This window comes from Nanorana parkeri, unplaced genomic scaffold (genome assembly GCF_000935625.1).
Source record: "Nanorana parkeri isolate BGI_ZX_2015 unplaced genomic scaffold, ASM93562v1 scaffold639, whole genome shotgun sequence".
NCBI lineage: Eukaryota > Metazoa > Chordata > Amphibia > Anura > Dicroglossidae > Nanorana > Nanorana parkeri.
The window spans coordinates 827571-841892 of NW_017306907.1; the positions used below are offsets into that span (position 1 = coordinate 827571).

At 41.6% G+C, this 14322-nt stretch overlaps 1 protein-coding gene across 1 annotated transcript in view; it reads left to right on the forward strand.

Annotated features, from left to right (window-relative positions):
- LOC108792410 (platelet-derived growth factor D-like) overlaps nucleotides 1-14322 on the forward strand; it is a gene marked incomplete at its 3' end in the record, with an annotated part of 86965 nt that overhangs the window by 5155 nt on the left and 67488 nt on the right. The gene's annotated exons all lie outside the window — the stretch shown is intronic.

The following is a 14322-nucleotide window of genomic DNA, read 5'->3' on the forward strand; positions in this document are numbered from 1 at the left end:
GATCTGCCAGGAAAATCCTGAGTCACTGTTTAGATTGCTGCCTTGCTGGATTTGATTGGGCTTAGAGCGCCTAATACCCATGTAATCACTAGAACATTGCTCCCAGATAACTTATCTCATGTGCTGCCTCACTGCTTATTTTACTTCAGTTTAGTTCTTAACCTTGCTGAGCTGTATGGATGTCCTGCCAAAAATATATAGTGATACACCGAGCTCTCAATGGAAGCCGCAGCTAAGGCTACTGTAAATAAATATTGCTTAAGACAGGCACATAGACAGACAAAGAGATATGACATAGATAGATAGATACTGTAGACAAAGAGAATTAGATAGATAGATGGTTAAAAAGATACAATAATAGGTAAATACTGTAGACAGGTAAGTATTGCAGAAATAGTCATTACATGGCCAGTCATTACACGGTGCCCGGCTTTCTGATTGGCCAGAAAGCCGACTCCATGCTTTCTCGTCACCGATTAGCAGGGAAGCTGGGTGGCGAGTCTTTACACACCACCCGGCTTCCTGGCTAATCAGGAAGCCAGGGGGCGAGTGATTACACGCAGCCTGGCTTCCATAATGGGACTTTGGGTATTGGTATTCGGTATCGGCGAGTACAAAAATATCGGTACACATACTCGATACCGAAATACCGGTATCAGTGCATCTCTAATAGATACTGTAGACAAAGATAGATAGATAGATAGCACCATCATGATATAACAGTGTGTGTCTCTTACACTGTAAATATATATCATCTGATTTCTTGGATTGGAGCTCTGTGTATGGTTGGTATTATTAGGCATTTAATAATATCTAATGATGAGCCGTGTCTAATCCTATTATAAGAAGCCGTGTGCTGAATCCCTTCCACTGGGATGTTGGATGGAGTACAACGCTGGGAGTAGACGGTGCACAGCTGTCCTGTACTGCACCCAGATCCCATTAGATACATGCTGATATCAGTTTTCAGGCTTCTCTTTCACACGGGTCGCAGTACACCCAGGTGCAGAGCCAGCACTGTTATTGCTAGTGATAAATATTGTTGTTTGTTCTTCCTGCATGGGATATTCAGCTCTGGATCATTTCTACTCCTGTGTGTATAAACAAATGTGGGATAATATCTCGTATTATGGGAAAGGTTTTTTTTCACAGAGAAGTAAAAAACAACTCCTGACACTCTGAAGGAATTAGTGCTCATGCACACAGCCGCCTGGGGCTGTACAACTTCAATTACAACGTATGTCCCACACATGCTGCATACAGGGGATGTATGTTAGTATACACCGGACCTGCGTAAACACGCACATGCATAGGGGCGCACAACCCCAAAGGCAGATTGTCTGTGACAGTTTTCGCTGATGCAGGAAGCAATGGGAAATACTAATTTTACAAATGTTGCCAGAACAAGAATTGAAGGTAAATATTGGGGAATCTGTTGCAAAGTTTCTTCCTGCCAATAACAGCACTTCCTGTTACAGGATGGATGTTAAGGTTCCTTTTCATATTTATGCGATAAAGGAGCGCATGCCATGCCGCACGCAATCCCACATTGCATGTTGCTCTAATAGGTGCACTGTGGTGCCGTTATTTCTTAATGGCGCCCCAACACCCCAAGCCATGTGCGTTGTATCACACCACATCACATGGTAATCTATTATGATGCAATGTGGTGCAATGCAATTTGAAAGATTCAGTGCAATTCAGCTGTGGTAGGCCCTTTCAGTGTGATTTAGCTGTGGTAGGCCCTTTCAGTGTGATTTATCTGTGGTAGGCCCTTTCAGTGTGATTTAGCTGTGGTAGGCCCTTTCAGTGTGATTTAGCTGTGGTAGGCCCTTTCAGTGTGATTTAGCTGTGGTAGGCAGCCCATTCAAATAAATAAGCTGCCCTGATGCAGCACACCACAATGCACTCTGCAGCAGCTCTGCAAAGGTGCACTGCACATTTTACCCCTCATGTACCTGCAGCATTGTTAGCTGTACATGCGTGCGGCTTCGGTTGGCTATTGCCTCGCATATAAGGTCTGTCAAGTCTATCGGGCAGGCCGATGGCTATCTAAAGGTGTGAGTACGGCAGCCTGGCACTCTGCTTGTAATTGGGAGGCAGTGGCGTAACATTGTTTTCCTACAACAGGAAGTTTTGTTACTGGCACATACATCTAGATAATTTCCGGCTTTGTGTTCTTTGCATACTTTATATCTCTTCTCTTCCCCAGTCTTCTGACAGTGTCCATGTTAACTAAGGGCAGATTACTAGATCTCCCTTTACTTAGCGGAACACTGACACATGTGACTAGGAAAAGTGACCATGCACATCATCTCAGGGGAGGAAATTGCCTTTCCCTGCTATCTCATGAGATTACATTTCAGATTTCCCAGCAATGCTCTGCTGATGTAACCTTCCCAGGATGCAAGGCTTGGGGACTTACATCACTTGAGCCCAGTAGTGGAAAAAAATAAATTGTAAGTAAAATAAAAATATGTTTGTTTAGGTAATGAATGTAAGATGATTTCATATCAGCATGCAGAGCTGTTTTAGTCAAAGGGGTAAAGGTCCACTTTAAGGGTCACTATACTCATTACAATCTAACCGTACAATCTTTGTACAAGTAACTTTCGATTTACCAAAACTATGCAATAATGAGCACCTGCCTGATGTATCCACTCAATGTGTATCCAGCCAGGCGGGCCTGATTTGAAGATAGATCTAAAAGGAGATTATCCATCAGATGTGCTGTGAGCTTTAAGGTGGCCATACACTTTACAACCATCGCAAGACCTTAGTCTTGCGATGGTTGATCATCCCACACCTTTTGGCACCTACTTTCATGTTCTTTGGTTAAGCACATATGGTAGTCTGGTTTGCATTCAGCGGAGGATGTAGAGACAGTTGTATTGCCGCTACAAGTTCCAGGCAAAACAATCTAATCAGTATTGAGATGCATCAATTTGTCAGATTGAGAGCAATCAGTTACCCTGGACATGCCACACTCAGACTTCTGCCCCTTTAAGCAGTATTTGTCTTGCACATGCAGGTCATTGTGTTGCTTGAGTATCTGCGCAGTGTCAACACCTCCACCCCTGCACCGCTGCCACTGAATAGACATTGCTGGCTGCACACAGGTGTTGCCTAGCAATCAGAGATGTTGCTGAAGAATTCTGACGATGTGGGTGAGAGGGAAGCAGCCAGAGCACGAGAATATAGATCATTAATACTTTCATGTACGGTTTTCTTGATGACAGCACAAGAAGGGCTTGTTTTTCAATGGAACTCATATCCTAAATGTATTAAAATGTACGGATGATTATTGACTTTTCAGATGTTTTTAATGTAAATGCATTTTTTGTCAGCACTTATTTTAAGTTTTATTATTCCACTTTCGCATTTTTAAACGTTTACTCTTCCATATTTTATTAACAAAGTAGATATTGGTAGAACAACCACTGGAGGGAGCTCTCTACCTAAGGGGACACTAAACTCAGGCGTTAAATCTTAAAAATGCATTCACGTACCTAACTATTAACAGAAATGTATCTTATTTGTGTATCACTTGGCTGTAGATCCTCAAATCATCTCTGAATTGGTGCTGACACTGTCCTTCCTTCTGGAGGGTGGCTACTTTTGTTCCCCATGGTCCCTGTGTGTGTTGTAAAGTATCCACTACTACAAGCTCACTCCCGTGATGGACTACAATCTCAATGCACATTAGTAAACTAAACATGAGATTGTAGTCCATTATAGGAGTGAGCTTGGAGCGGTGACTACTTTACAACACACACAGGGACCATGGGGTAGCCAGAAGGAAGGACAGTGTCAGCACCATTTCAGAGATGATTTGAGGGTTCTACAGCCGAGTGATACACAAATAAGATACATTTTTGTTAATATTTAGAATGCTTGAATGTATTTTTAAGATTTAACTGCTGGGTTTAGTCACTTTAACTGCCTTATTCTGCCTCCCTACTTAAAGGGTATTCATGGTGAAAAACTAAAAATAAATATGTATTTCTATATTGAATTTTCATAAGTTTTCTTTCCCACTCCTAAGAACCATATTGATTGTAGAAGTTTGTCCATTTACTAAAGATGCCCATAGGATGTACTTCCTCAATGTACTTCCTCAATGTAGTGACACAATTTCACCCAGTCCTGGGAATACAAAATTCCTAATGTCACCACTCACAGGGCCTGCCTTCTCATCCACAACTCAACAATGTAACATTATCATTGCTTGCTGGAAGCATGATGGGATATGTAGTCTTGCAAAATCAAGAATGCATCACATCAAACAGCAAGGAAAGAGACGCAAAGCACACTGGGAATCCGGAAAGTTGCTTGAAGTGATGGACAGACGAAAGGCAGCACTCATTAAATAAAAGGGATTATTTCAAGAAACCTTTGATTGTTTTATCAAAAACATCTCTAGTATGTATTCCTATTACAATGCTGATGCTATAACAGGAGAGTATATGCAGGGACTTTACAACTTCTTTAACATCTGTAGAAATAAGGCATCAGCTACGCAGGAATTGCATTACTTCCAATAGATAAGCTTTTGGACAGGGGTCTAGTAATAAAAAAAATTCCCATAGCTTATTCATCCAGCAAACGTGCAAGTAAATTTTGTACTGTGCGAGGTAACCACCAGTTGCAACAATAAAGTAGAAAGGGAATGTTCTTATTGTAACTTATTTTCAGAACGCATATTCTTCAATAGGTATATTCAAATAGAATGGAGTGGATTAGGAAAATACCTCATTATGGCCACTACTTGGAACTGAGGATCATAGAAAATAAATACACGTTAGTAAAGAGATGCCATGTTACAATTCCAGAGACCATGAAGGGAAAGAGCATATAAATGTAACCATTGACACTACAGGAATAGCAATATTTACAGTTATATGCTTATTCTCCCAGCGTTCTCTTGAATTGTATCTTGTTAATAAATGTACCCGTACAAACAGAAGAAAATCTGGACACACCAGATTCCGCTGGGATAGTTTATTCAAACTTGTACCACATCACTTATGTCCCGCCCAAGGTCCACCACCATTCATGCGTTTCACCCAATCAAGTGCTTAGTCATTGAGATGAGGGTGGACAAGAGTAGGCTGTGCTATATACCATCAAATTCATGTGCATGTAATTACATGTTAATGCAACTAAAGGGGACCAGCCTTATATCTCACCGCATAGCATACAATGCAAAACATCGTCCTGCAAATTCAACAATGCAATTATATACATATAGAAATAAGTAAATAAATATATTAGTTTATAAATTATATATACAAGACTATCACTATGGCTGTTTTCATGCTACAAAGTAATCCTCTATCAACTTGTGGTATATATTAGTATACATCAGCCATACCAAAAATAAAACCAACCAATCTTTATTGTTTCACTATATTGAAACATCACTAAAAACAACATAAATCTACAAAAAAATAGAAACCAAAGATCAAAACAAGACTCAAATTGTATAGAAACTACAAGCTGTGTACATGCTTAAAAGTTAAAGTTCCAAATCCTGCAGTTCCTCTTTAAGCTTTATTGTAAAAGGTCTGCACTTGTTTTTCTATGTAAAACTTTCTGGACAGTATTTGACTTTTCAGCTTGTGTCAGTGGGGGAAAGGTCACCTAAAAGCTGACAGCTGCTGTCCTCCCTGATCCGATTTTATAATTCACAAGCTGTTGTCATCTGGTGTCTTTAAACAGAATCGGTTTCGGCTCGTGTCCGAGGGCCCATTTGTAGAAATAGCAAGGAGATTGCATAATCAGATTGTAATAGCTGTTAATGGGAAACTTCTGATTCTTATCAGTGAGAACACCAAGCATGACACCTTCTTCATAGCATTTGCTTGTTGCAATAGCTTTGTTTGCCTGAAGAAGGGACTGGTATGGTTCTGAAACTTCGCTATACAATGTGACACACCTCTTGTCAATAAAGGAGTATTGACACATAATCACGCAGGAGTGCGAGTGACCTTATTCGAGTATCCTTGGATCAGCAAAGGCACCTGCAATCACCCCAGCACCCACCCAAAAGCTTTGGGTTATTCCGGTCAGGAGTGCAATGGGACTTTCTGGATTACTTCTTCATAGCATGCCTCCTGACTTTCTGAGAAATGGACACACCCCTGCCACACCACCAGCTATGAGGACCATTAAGAATGTATATGCTAAAAATGATTGGTTAAACCCAGAAGGACAAATGTAGGTCCTGAGGTTACACAGGTTGAGAACCACTGACTCATAGCAAAGGAATATTGAAAACACCTTTCTTCCATTGCTTCAGTGCATTCTGTCTGCAGCCCACTGGCCTTATCAGGAAACACACTTCTCTTTATTACAGCTTAGTTGGACAGGGGCCCAGATGCGTGGCTGCAAGCCTAGTACATTCGTGGTCATGCCAAACACCCATCCCAAGAGACTACAGAAATGCGGGTTCAAGGTGCATCGTCCAGACAGGGAACCCTTCACCACCGCTAGGCTGGTGGTCCACTGACCATCTGAACTTCACTCAGCCACTAATGTTTCCTGACCTCAGTCCACATTCTACTGCAAGTTTTCTTTATGGAGGATTAACTTGAAACAAAACAGTCCATATTCAGCTTGGTTTCATGTAAGGGCTAGTCTAGTTCAAGACTTTTGGCCCAGAAGGGTGTTCTCTTGCTAGAGTTTTCCATCTACACTAGCAGCAGCCACTCTAGGAAGAACAAACAACATTCACCTCAAGGGGAACACCATGACCCAGGAAATCACAATTGTTTCTCTGTTACAGTGACACTAAACTCAGGAGTTAAATCTTAAAAATGCATTAAGGAGAATTATGGGGTCAGTGCTTTTCCCCATAGTTCTCCTAAGGTTAACGGGAGGACACACACTAGCGTCCTCCCGTCACCCAAAGCTCAGTATATTGCGAGCTATAGCTCCCGGTATACTGAGACCGCCGCAGCCGGGACGGATCCCGACAATACTGTCTGGATTCACCCAGCTGCGTGATTGACAGCTGGCTCTGCCGTTCGTTCCCCCAGTCAGCGCTGGAGGATCGGACAGGGGAGGGGAGGGGGGAATCCCTATAAGGTTGTTTCTGTCAATTTCCTGATCCTGCATACATATTACAGTTCAGTTAAACCAAAGGGAACAGCCAAGCACCCCACATTTTTAGTCAGCAATAGAACGCTCCATTTTTTTCTCATTTTCAACAACAGCTTTACTGTAGATTTACTGATTGGTTACTATGGGTTACGGAACTTTGTACAGCGTTGCTTTTTTCCCCCAGTGTCATTGAATAAAGGCCTTGTGTTATTTTTGCTGCATTGGAAAAACAGAATAGAATTTATTTAACAAAGAATGTGCTGCCAAATAGCAGGGGCTTTCTTTTGCTGCAGAGCACAGTTAGCACATCATAAAGAAGATATATGGAGAGTGGCCCTCTGCACTTATCCGAATGACACTGTGGAGAATACTCCATGACTCAATACTGCAGAGCCTTCTCCTAGGATCCAAGTGGAAAATGGATATACAATCCTACCTACATGTACAGTATATATTGCATTTTTTTTTTGTGGATTGAATTTAGAATTCATAAGAAAATTTGCCATGTGACTAATTAGCCACTTAGCAAATGTATTTACCAAATTTTGGGATTCGAAAGACTAAAAGCTACCACTTCTTATGGCCTTTCTTGCAGATCCAAAATAAGAAACCTAGTGCAGCCATCACATCTAAGAAGTGGTAAGCTGTAATATATTAAATGTTGTGTTTGGGTTTAGATATGATTTTTAAAAAATCCCTTTTTTGGAGTTGGTTTTAAACTTCATAAGTAGCTTTTGCTATGCGACTAATTAGCCAAGTGACAAATGTATTACGCGTTTTGAAAAAATAAAAGCTGCAACCTCTTGTGTTTAAAGAGCACCTGTATTATTGGAAAAAATGACAGAGTGGAGAAAAGTTAGATCTTCTGTCAGGTTTTATTTTTGCTACTTGTGTCCCCACTGTGGATATACTGTATATCACCAGGGCAGAAAATAAAAAGCAAATCTACAGGATTATTCACCAAAGGGTTAAGGGTTTAGAGAAGGCAGGAGAAGTGAGCAATCTAGGACAACACAGCTGATTTGGAAACATTCTCCAATTCAGTTCACTTTCCAGTTCAGCTATGTTGTCCTAGATTGCTCACGTCTCCTGCCTTCTCCAAACTCTTCACCCTTTTGTGAATAACCCTCCTAAAATTTGACATAACAGGTAGAGTGTCCATTGGGGAAATCTTGTCTGGTGACAATCAGGTGAGATTTCTCCTGTTCAGTCTGCTTTTAGGCTTCACAGTTTGTGAAAATAATAAGTACATTTGAAAGATCTGTAAAACATAAATCAAGGCAACTGGACTTGCTGTATTTTTTCTTGAAGGCATTTCACTGGTCATCCAACCAGCTTTCTCAATCCAGAACGACTTGTACAAAAAATGATCTGGGAATAAATATGGTGAATGTTGCTCCAATCAACACAATATGTTAAACATAACCAGAATGGGGTTAGAGACCTCATGGAGGTAAGGCGTTGATTGCATTTGCACAATTGGAGCTAGCAAGTGTTATTAACCTGCCAAGAGAGAGGTGCAGCATTGTATGTGGCAGACAATAGATGTCCCCCCTCCCCCCCTCCGCTATTCAAGCTAGGAATCCCTGCAGGGAGCCATGGGTTTCAATTGAAGTATGCAGATAAGGTTGTTTCTGTCAATTTCCTGATCCTGCATACATATTACAGTTCAGTTAAACCAAAGGGAACAGCCAAGCACCCCACATTTTTAGTCAGCAATAGAACACTCCATTTTTTTCTCATTTTCAACAACAGCTTTACTGTAGATTTACTGATTGGTTACTATGGGTTACGGAACTTTGTACAGCGTTGCTTTTTTCCCCCAGTGTCATTGAATAAAGGCCTTGTGTTATTTTTGCTGCATTGGAAAAACAGAATAGAATTTATTTGACAAAGAATGTTCTGCCAAATAGCAGGGGCTTTCTTTTGCTGCAGAGCACAGTTAGCACATCATAAAGAAGATATATGGAGAGTGGCCCTCTGCACTTATCCGAATGACACTGTGGAGAATACTCCATGACTCAATACTGCAGAGCCTTCTCCTAGGATCCAAGTGGAAAATGGATATACAATCCTACCTACATGTACAGTATATATTGCATTTTTTTTTTGTGGATTGAATTTAGAATTCATAAGAAAATTTGCCATGTGACTAATTAGCCACTTAGCAAATGTATTTACCAAATTTTGGGATTCGAAAGACTAAAAGCTACCACTTCTTATGGCCTTTCTTGCAGATCCAAAATAAGAAACCTAGTGCAGCCATCACATCTAAGAAGTGGTAAGCTGTAATATATTAAATGTTGTGTTTGGGTTTAGATATGATTTTTAAAAAATCCCTTTTTTGGAGTTGGTTTTAAACTTCATAAGTAGCTTTTGCTATGCGACTAATTAGCCAAGTGACAAATGTATTACGCGTTTTGAAAAAATAAAAGCTGCAACCTCTTGTGTTTAAAGAGCACCTGTATTATTGGAAAAAATGACAGAGTGGAGAAAAGTTAGATCTTCTGTCAGGTTTTATTTTTGCTACTTGTGTCCCCACTGTGGATATACTGTATATCACCAGGGCAGAAAATAAAAAGCAAATCTACAGGATTATTCACCAAAGGGTTAAGGGTTTAGAGAAGGCAGGAGAAGTGAGCAATCTAGGACAACACAGCTGATTTGGAAACATTCTCCAATTCAGTTCACTTTCCAGTTCAGCTATGTTGTCCTAGATTGCTCACGTCTCCTGCCTTCTCCAAACTCTTCACCCTTTTGTGAATAAGCCTCCTAAAATTTGACATAACAGGTAGAGTGTCCATTGGGGAAATCTTGTCTGGTGACAATCAGGTGAGATTTCTCCTGTTCAGTCTGCTTTTAGGCTTCACAGTTTGTGAAAATAATAAGTACATTTGAAAGATCTGTAAAACATAAATCAAGGCAACTGGACTTGCTGTATTTTTTCTTGAAGGCATTTCACTGGTCATCCAACCAGCTTTCTCAATCCAGAACGACTTGTACAAAAAATGATCTGGGAATAAATATGGTGAATGTTGCTCCAATCAACACAATATGTTAAACATAACCAGAATGGGGTTAGAGACCTCATGGAGGTAAGGCGTTGATTGCATTTGCACAATTGGAGCTAGCAAGTGTTATTAACCTGCCAAGAGAGAGGTGCAGCATTGTATGTGGCAGACAATAGATGTCCCCCCTCCCCCCCTCCGCTATTCAAGCTTGGCTTCTCCAATCAACACCTTACCTCCACGAGGTCTCTGACCCCATGCTGGGAGCAACATTCACCATATTTATTGCCAGATAATTTTTGTATAAGTCATTCTTAATTGAGAAAGCTGGTTGGATGACCAGTGAAACATCTTCAAGAAAAATACAGAAAGTCCAGTTGCCTTGTTTTTTTACAATGAGAATCTTCACAGACAGTACATTTGAAAGAGTTGATGGAGTGGATTATGAGGCACCACAATGTTTAAATGAATGTTGAATAGAAAGGTTCATTATCAGTGTTAGGAGTCAATCCGAATGAGGGAGGAAGTGGATCCTACTATTACTATAGCTACTGTACTGACCCTGTGAGTAAGCACTCCAAATTAAACTAAGCCTGTACATGAAGATGATGTGTGCCTACCTTTCCCGCATCAGCAGTGCCCTGTACTTAAAGCAAACCCTGGAATGCAAACTGACCATGCAAGTATAGACCTGCTTCCATGCTTTGCATGGTGAGTTTATAACTAGGAAGAAGGGGGACTGTCAGGATCAACTAAGTATCTGTAATGAATGCAGTGATTGAAACTGAAATAGATTACTAGTGGAGGGATTTAAAAATACACGCGCACACACACACACACACACACACACACACACACACACACACACACACACACAAAAATAGTAGAAATTCCAATCTGGGTAAGAACCTAAAACGGTCACTCTCTGTATGTTCTGTTGCTCACCAAGTGCTCTTTCATGCTGAAAAAAATGGATATTAAGCCGAATGCACAAGAGCACTTAGCTTCATTCTGAAGTATCTTCTCTTGTGCCATCAGACGAGCCAACAAAACCATGATTTTTGATACTGGTAAGCTGGCCATGTACTATGAGAACTTTAGCCAGTTCTTGATGAATCTGCTGATCGAAGAAACTGGATGGAAAATCTCTGAACAAAGCTGGCAGCCAACAAGCTGCCTGCTCTATTTGGGTATCCTGACAGTGGCCGGCGGCCGCCGTCAGCATGCAATGAAGACAGCGGAAATTCCTCGATCAACGTTTGTACATTGATAGAGGAATCTGTTATATTTTCAGCCCTCAGGTTCAATGAAGAAAATATTAGTGTATGACCAGCTTTACGCTATTATTGCAATGTCATAGCAACTCTGTAGTAACACGCTGATTGTTTGAAAAACATAGAGGTACATTGTATACAGTTAGCCGGATAATATCCTTCTTACACCATAAAGATAACATGGGAAGCACAAAATACCCAGGAATCCTTAAAGGCCAGACATGGAAAATATTGTCTACTTTATTCTCATGGGAAGACGGCACAGAAAACAGGGATGTTATTTTTCCTGTTTTCGTGTCTTGTATTATTATTATATTATCATCAATAGCTGGTGCTTCTAATCAAAGGTGTACGTACAAAGGCAAGCAGATGTCCCATAGTGACAGAACTTCCTCCCCAGCGTCCTGTCAGTGAGGGAGAAATCCATGTGTGTTTACTGGGATTACGATGTGCTTTCCTCAATCAGCTGTGTGACTTCAGAGGTAGAATGTGAATGAAATTATATCTATCTTCTTCCTGAAATTTAACAGAACAATACACTGCCGGGCCAAAAGAAAAGTCACACACTCTAATATTTGGTTGGACTGCCTGTAGCTTTGATTACGGCACGCAGTCACGGTTGCATTGTTTCGATAAGCATATGCAATGTCACTTAATTCCATCTAGAGTGTTGCATTCATTTTTCACCAAGAACTTGTAGTGATGATGAGAGAGTCGGACCCCTTCGTAAAGTCTTCTCCAGCACATCCCAAAGATTCTCAATGGGGTTAAAGTCTGTACTCTGTTGTGGCCAATCCATGTGTGAAAATGATTTCTCAAGCTTGCTGAACCACCCAGACATGTTATAGGAAATGGTCATAGACTTTAGGCATGTTACAGCAGATGGTCAGAGATTAGAGACATGTTACAGGAGATTTTCAGAGACAGAGACATGCCTCGTGAGATGGTCAAAGACTACAGACATGCAACAGGAGGTGGTCAAAGCCTGCAGACATGCTGCAGAAGATAGTCAAAGACTGTGGACATGCAACAGGAGACGGCCAAAGACTACGGGCATGCTACAAGACATGGTTAGAGTCTGCAAACATGGTACAAGAGTTCTTGAGGACTGTGGACATGCTTCAGGAAACAGACTGGAAACACATTACACAAGACTGTGTAGCGCTCACTTCCAGAGGAGCCGCCAGAATAACCCTGGTCACCGCTAGTTGTCTAGGCGTTTTGGTCTTCAGCTTCTCCATTAGCATCTACTACCAGATGAAAGAGAGACGAGAACGCATATACATGACCAATAAAAAGGACTACTTACATGGGGGTGGTGGGGTCTGAGGATCTTGTGGTCCCAACGGAGGATGGGTGGTTAGTATCCAGAGCGGACTGTGATGTGGTGCTGGCTGTAGAAGGAGGTGTCGTCTGGGACGGTGTCCGCACAAGATGTGGTGTATAGGTGGGCAAGAGAACGTTTGCCCAAGAAGGTTTGTGAGTCTGAGTGGCGGGGAGGACACTCCAACTTACCCACAATTTTACCCACATCTTATAATCTGAGAGCGCTGGACTTTTTCTCTGTTTTTTCTCATTAGCATTTAATCAGAGAAAAGAATGTCATGTATTACCTACTAGAACCCAACCTGTACAATATTTTTCTTTCGTATCCTGAATAAGCAACAAGGCAAAGAAAACCCAGACTACTGTCAATAAGTCAATAAGTATCCGAGTGTTGTGTGTGCCCCCTAGGCCGCAGCTTGGTCACCAGGGACCTGGAGGTCTCTGGGTCAGGAGCTGGATAACCGCCCGGCCAGCAGCTATTTAAAAGTGAGATATTAGTTTTAGATGGACTGACAATCATAAAGAACAACTGCAGGCAGCAAGTGTAATAAATGAAAGAACGGCAAATGCCATTCAGGAAACCTTGATGATGTATTTATATATGAATCATCCAGTCAGTAAAGTGTTCTCTATTCCACTTCAGTCAGATTCTGCAGGCAGGATAACAGCCTCTTGTGACATGAATGTGCAGCTTTGCTCAGGCTGAGAAACAAGAAAAAGCCTGCAGTGGCTTGAGAACATCTGGTCTACACATTCACGTATTAGCAACTGGTGTTCCCAGATCATGAGATTATCAGCAGCAAAGTGGTTAAATATCGGGAGGCCTGGCTCAACTACAGGTATTCCAGATGCCAGAATGAAAAACAGAATCTCTGAACACCACAGCTATACCTAGATGAAAAACAGAAACCCAAGCGGTGTGGGTTTAAAGCCTCATTTCCCATGTAGACTGCAACATTCCTTTAAAGGTACACTCCAGCCAAAAATAAATATTTAGTATTCTAATTGAATTTGGTAGCATAGGCTACCTGCCGAGAAGCTATAATTGTTACCCTGATGTCCATCTTGTGCAGCCAACCTAATATTATGCTAAATCCCTACAAGTGTTAAAACACACATCTATTCCATGGGTTTTAGTCTAAGTCTGGGGTAGGCAAGGTAAGCACTCAAGCTGTGGTGAAACTACAAACCCCATTATGCATCTGTCTCAGGGAGTCGTGACTGTGGCTGTCAGAATCTTGCAATGCCTCATGGGACTTGTAGTTCACAACAGCTGGAGTGCAGAGGTTGCCTAATACTGGTTGCCTAATACTCCTTGCGCTGCCGCCAAAGGTAGTCATATGTCAGCAGCAGCTATAGCCGCCAGGAGTCTGTTTACCTGTGTAAAGCCGACTGTTGGCTTACGCGGGAAGCGACTCGGCCAACTGTAAAGCTGCCTGATCACTTGCAGGGGCCAGTAAACATGTGCCCCCCAACGTCCAACACCCCTTGCCTTGCTTCCCGGGCCCCGGTGCACGCCTGTCAGAAGCCAGAGAAGAAAGCTAATCAAGCTGATCAATAGCCTGCAAAGGTGACATTAGGGGTCTAATTAACCTCAGATGTCACCTTAA